Raw genomic sequence first — 6,631 nt, 5'->3', positions numbered from 1 at the left:
CAGAGGGGGCTGGGGGTTCTGTCATCCCCATTTCAGGTTTCTGATGAAAGAATAAACATGATGCAACACTCTAATGCATGAACTAGCTAGGGTGTGACACTTGTCGTTTCTCTAACTTCAGCCATCGTGCGGCGGGCGAGGTGGGGGTTTGCCGATAGTCGGTTTCCTTAACTGCGGTCCCACTTGTAAGGCCAACTCCAACGCACGACCCTAAACACACCTCCGTTTTGCACGAACTTCAACGATAATTTTGACTAGAAAAGCAAGATCAAAGAAAACAAGAACCGCAAGAGTACATTTTACTACTCCTGTAAGTTGGTTTAGTGCCTTCTGATGCATTCATTGTTGATCTGCGGAGGCTCGATCTTGCGTCTGTGCTAGCTAAAAGTGATAGAATATCTACTAAATTGCGCTCTATCAATATATGGATGTACTCTTCTTCCCAATACAAAAACTTGCATCCATTCTACTCCCTCCATTGCACAATACATGCCTTCTATTTGTTAAAATATATATGTATCTAGACATGTCTTAGTATATAGGTACATCCATTTTTGGACAAATGGAAGTCAAGTATTTTGGAACGGAGGGAGTACACAATAAAATTTTTAAGTTAGCACAACTAGTCTAATCCGAGAGCAGAACCGAAGATTTGGTCGGGTTCTTCCTCCTTTTGTCGACATGTGGGACATCCAGCATCCAGGTCATGTCATGAAAGAAAATAGAGTGGTAGTTGAAGCCACGAGATGTGCATCTTGGGTTAAACTGTAAATAGAATCTTACTACTCTTGAGTAACTCCAAAAGCGGCCACCAAAGATCTTTATTGGATTTGTTTTTCATCACAAGCACGTCGAGGTGAATGATGTGCAGGTTCAGTGGGTCCTCTTGCATTTTCACTGACATGTGGGGCCGCATGTGAGCAAACAGATGATGAGCTCCACGCGTCCGCTGGCTGGCTGAGAAGAGAGATAGAGGAGGGCTGAGCATGGACTGCAGGAAATTTGTTCTACATACCTCGATATAGACTCGATATATTGGGGTGGCATGGGCCATAACTAGCATTCACGTCTAATAGTACGGCACACGCCACCCACACGAGTCCCATCCGACACCAATTTTCTTGGAGTCCGTGCTACAGCCATCTCTTCTCCCTCCTGTTTTCTCAGCCATCGCGCGGTGGGCGGGGTGGGGGTTTGCCGATAGTCGGTTTGCTCAACTACGGTCCCACTTGTAAGTGAAAATGCAACACCGCGCGCATTCCCGCTTGAGCGGCGTGCTGGACCAATCGTGTGGGGGTGCGATGCGAACACGGCAGGCTTTTCCTTTTGAACTCATAACTTGTAAAATTTGGTTCTGCTCCATGGCGCGACCGATAGATAGAAAATAACGATTTTGCCTAGAGTAATGAGAAGTTTGGTTCTGGCGCCGTTCATGCATGGAGTATGTACGAGAAAATTATGAAGTTGATGCGAAAGGTAAGATAATTACTATAGTATCATATACTACTACATGGATTTGACGGAAAGATAAAAATACATACGGATCCATCAACGTTCAATGACATCCTCACGCCCTAGTGCGCTGGGTCACCAACCGACATGTGAGGAGCAGCAGCGTTGGCGGCGAGCTCAACGTGCTTCTGAACAGTGTCGTCCAAGGTTGCCCTGCGCTCCAAGAAGGCCAGCGTCCTATTGTCCTCCTCTTGCATGTAGTAGTCCTTGTGGACGATTTGCACGTAGACGTGGGTGATTATGTCGATGGTGTCTTGTTGCGCCAGGCGCTGCGCGGCGAGCGCGACCTCGAGGTGGACATTCTCCGGCGCGACGGCGGGCAGTCACAGGGCCACCAGTGCATCGAAGAGGTTGTTACCATAGTGGCCGTTGAGGGTGGCGGGCATCGCAGAGCCTGGGCGCGTCGGCTGGAGGCTTACGTCAAAGTCGTCCGCAAGCTTCTTGACAACGGTGAACTTGTCGAGGAAACCAACGAGGACCTCGTCGAACAAGGACACGAAGCTGTCGTCCAAGCGGCCCCTCGCCCTGGCGGCCTCAAGCAATACTACTTGGAGACGTTCCTTGGTGCCGGGCCGCAGGCCGGCGTCGTGGACCATCTGGTACAGCCGGCTGAAGCTCGCGCTCATCGCCTCCATGGGTCTAGCGTAGCTTCTAGTCAACTGATCTTGCGATTCGAGTGATCACTCAGCCCTTGATTAGCGTGCGTAGGTGCGTAGGATTTCGTACTACTCCTCGGCCCTCTACTGCACTTGTCTTTGGCTGTATGATAGGTGGGCCAGCCACCCCCTGGGGCCACGTGTCATTCACCCAAAGGTAATTGTCGTAAGTTAATGAAGCTGCGTCCCCCTCCGTGCCGGTGCAGTATAGTCATCTCACCGGACCTCTAGTTGGGGCCAAACGAGAGAAGTTTGATGTTTACTGGTTTATTGGTCCCCTTTGCATTTTGCACCAAGTTTTGACCTTTGATTTAACTAATAAAATGTTAATGCATGTAAACAAAAATGTTGTGTAAGTCACCTTATGAAAACCAAATAATCCCAAAATACTTTGGCACGGTGCATTAACTCCCTCCTTGTTTCTTATTTCATGACATATCAACCAATGAGAGATGTGGGCCGTGCATGCTTTCAATGACTTGAGACTACCAAACATGACATGCGGTGTTTAGTTCATTGCTTGTAATCCTATTAGTACTCTAGTTAGGAGTAGCAAAAAAACATTAAGTTCTCTCCCTGATAGGAATAAAACACCATGTATTTATTTACAGAGGGAGTAGTACATTTTTGTGACATGCATTACTAGATATTGCTAGTCAAATACTAAAATCCAGATGGACGTGGTAGTACTCCTAAATCCAGACGGTGGTGCTACTAGTACTAGTAGTAGTACTATCAATGTAGTAGTAGGAGTAGTAGCACTGTACTACCCGTTGGTCAAATTATTACGTGATGCTCCTCACAGTGAAGTGACAAGACCCTGCGCCGGAGATGACACCTGAGTATAGGCGCCATGTTCGGCATACCATAGTCAGCCTCACCGTCTGCAGTCACTATCATCATGGCTATAGAGCTAGCCTGCTTACAACTAGCCATGTTTGACATAATTTCCCGTGTGTAGATGCCCGTGCATTGCACAGAACACCAAGATTGGAGGTGGACGGCTCCGGCAGCGGGCATCGCGCCAGATTTTTCCATGACCTTCTACTCCTAGATGTGGTGGGGAGGAGATGAGGCTCATTGTGAGAGACAAGGAGTTGTTTGTAAATAGAGAACAAGTGCGGGCATCTTTTTGCAAAATGGAGAAGCTTGGTTTGTATGTGTCAGATCTAGATCCAACGGCTATTGGTGAAAGATGGGAGGCACAACATCATCACCAACTCAGGACCTGTTTGATTCACAGGATTTTGAAAACGCGGGAATAGGACACGGCAATATTACAAGTTTCAAACTGATATTATAAATGTTAGGAGTAATGCTGCACCTACGAAGAGGGAATTACTAGGAACTTTACGTAAGAACTTTCGTTACTTTAGGTGGAAGCAGCATTATCGTACAAACTAAAATCCACCGCCCTGACAAGTCACTAATGGGCAAATAAGTTTTCGAGTCTCTGGCCACTTGATGTTTCAAAAACAAATTCAGCTTCTGCGAAGACTTTGTCATTTAGGCTTAGACGCTTGTGGTGATCAGCACGCCATTCATTGTTGCGCCAGAGAATGCCAAACCTCGTTACCTTGAGCACACTTGCCTCCAGAACAAAGAACCTGGCCAATTTAATCTCAGATGTGCTGCCTCGATAGTTGATCAAATCAATTTCTGTAAGATGGAGATCAAGGCATTCGATGAGATTGTTATAGTGCAGCACATTTTTCACTTTCGGGTCTTTTTTTATCTGCAAAAGAAGAGAACATATTAGAGCAGCTGGCTGCATAAGATTGCCGTGTCATCAGGAGGTGCCAATATCATTCGCTCATGCGATAGGGTTGGCTGGCTAGTGATATTTTTTCACTCTCTCTGTTTCCTCTCATTTAACTAGGAGCACGTGAAGAGCTTGGGCATTTGTTGCCTTCCACTATGTGGCCGATGCCATATTTCGCAAAAGTATGCCACATAACACGCATCGATGTCAAATCAAAAGATTTTGGCACCGCTCTCGCGATGTGAGAGAGTTGGCACCGCTGTGCACACAGACCCACATGTCTAAACAAATCAATCAAACCAACTACACTAGCCTCTCACTCTCCCAAACAAGTGTTTTTTATTGCCTAAGTCCTCTCTCTCTCCCACGCAGTGTTTTTTTCATTGCGTGAGTTAATTTGGCACCGGAGCAAAGTAGGTGATCCAGATTGGGACACCAGGTGAGCAATGGAGGGTCATCGATGCCAAATGCATCACAAGTGAATTTGGCACATGTTTTGGCCTACATAGCCCACTTTTGTAATACTACCTCGTATTTAGTATAAAATTTTGACCATAGATTTACCTAAGAAAATGCCAATGCATGTCACTAAAAATTACACTATTTGAAATTATGTTCAAATACGAATCCAACGATATAGTTCTTAGTGACATGCATTAACATTTTGTCAGTTAAATCTATGGTCAAATTTTGATACTACAAAATTGGAAGAGTAAACCAGGACGGAGGTAGTACTTGCTCTTAGGTTAACCATAGAGTTACTGGAGTAGTCTAAGTTACTTTCCACTATGACTAGCCTAGGCTACTATAGTAGTACAGCATAAAAATGATGTAGGTGATCACGTGAGAAAAAATACTAAAAACATTTCTTTCGGTGCAGTGCATAGATGCAGTTTTGAACACTACACTTGTCATCGTAATTTGGGAAAATCACGAAAAAATTGAGCTACGTTGTGATTACCGTTTACTTATAGGATAGAAGTTTCACCTCGGTGAGTAGCTTCTCCGTGCACGGAAAGCATGTAAGGAATCCAACAACTTGATCCGGATTGGGGCCGATAAATTTTAGTGCTAAGATCTTCACTGTGCGCATGGACTGGGTCAAGCTTGTGGGAATCATTTTCTGGAAGACGGTCGTAAATACATCAAGAAGAAATTTAAAAATGTGAATTTCAAGAAGACGGAGAAGAAGATGAGTGTTGTACCTGAATGATTATGGATCCAATAAAGAGTTCGGAGAATTTGGCAGACGAGTACACCAACGCTGTCAATTTCGGCGCGTCAATGACCCTGATTTTTGTTGGACCTTCTAGATCCGATACAAGCAATCTCTCAAGGAAAGGCGCATTCTCAATGACCATAACATGGAACAGCTGGAGTGATCTCTTCCCAATTGATGTCTTGTTGTGGGGCCAGCAAGACACATAAATCCATCGGAGATTCATCGAGGCGATGTGGAGGCTAATGAACCCATGGATCTGCTCAAGACGAAGGTACTCGAGCGCAGTACAGCTGCGGAGCAGGTGCTCCATAGCCTTCTTCGAGATGACAACATCGAAGAGGTCGAGCTGCTTGAGTTGAGGGAGAAGAAGAGCGGGCGCGGCATTGATCTGGGGAAGATAGCAGGAGCTGAAGCTAGCGCGGCGCAGCGTTGGCATGAGGCGGAGCGCGGACGACGGCAGAGAGCGACATCGTCCAGCTTCAAAGCTGAGCTCCTCGAGCTGATCTAGGGTGGGGGATAAGAACCACTCGTTGAACTTGCGTTGGAGCTTGCAGTTGGTACTGAACATGCGGATATCAAGGCGTTTGGCTAGCCCAGGGTGCAATGAAAGGATCTTGGAGACTGCGGCCATGCGTTTGCAATCCTCGTCGCAGAGGCAGCTGACGACGGTGAGGTTGAGGGGGACGCAGCGCCAGAGGGGGCGCCACCGTCGGGAGAGCAGGGCAGTCCGCATGGCAGATTTGGTGGGGAGGAGGCCGATGATGACGAGCAGCGTATCACCGGGGAGGCTGCTGATGAAGTACAGGCTCGCCGGATGCGGTTTTGGCTCGAGCCGCCTCCGCTTGTTGGCTGCCTCGCCGTCCATCTCAACCGGCAGCGACGCCGGTGTACACATGTGCTGGTGTGTGTTGTGTGCTGGGTGTGCACGAGTGTGTCCTTCTGTGCATGCCACCGCGCAGTGGTGAATTGTGCGCGAGTGCGTCCTTCGCGCGCAAGAAGTTTGTCCTCAATGCGCCCTCAATTTACTAGCATGCGGGGTGCTACCCCGAGTGGTTTCAACTTTGTTTACTTCACCGCGTGACAGACGGGCCTCTAGTTTACTTATTTTCACCCACTACCACATGAGCCAGCACACGAAGATACAGAACACGAGCTGACAAGGCAGCATGTGGATTGGTTGACCGGTCAACTAAACAATATACGGAGCTATACGCTGACATAGTGAGCGTATAATCCGTCGGTATAGAGAGTTCAAGTGAGAGGGGAGGCCCGTGAGAGATAGCAGAGAGAGAAAGAGTTACTCCCTCTGTTTGATAATGTAGTTCCAACATTTTTTTAAGTCAAACTTTTGAAACTTTGACCAAGTTTATAAAGAAATTACTTATATCTACAATACCAAAGATAAATGATAGTATGAAGTAAGTACATGTTGTGATGAATCTAATGATCGTTCCAGATGTAAATGTTTTTCTCCACATA

Source organism: Triticum aestivum, chromosome 6A, assembly GCF_018294505.1.
Source record: "Triticum aestivum cultivar Chinese Spring chromosome 6A, IWGSC CS RefSeq v2.1, whole genome shotgun sequence".
NCBI lineage: Eukaryota > Viridiplantae > Streptophyta > Magnoliopsida > Poales > Poaceae > Triticum > Triticum aestivum.
This window is presented reverse-complemented; position numbering follows the sequence as displayed.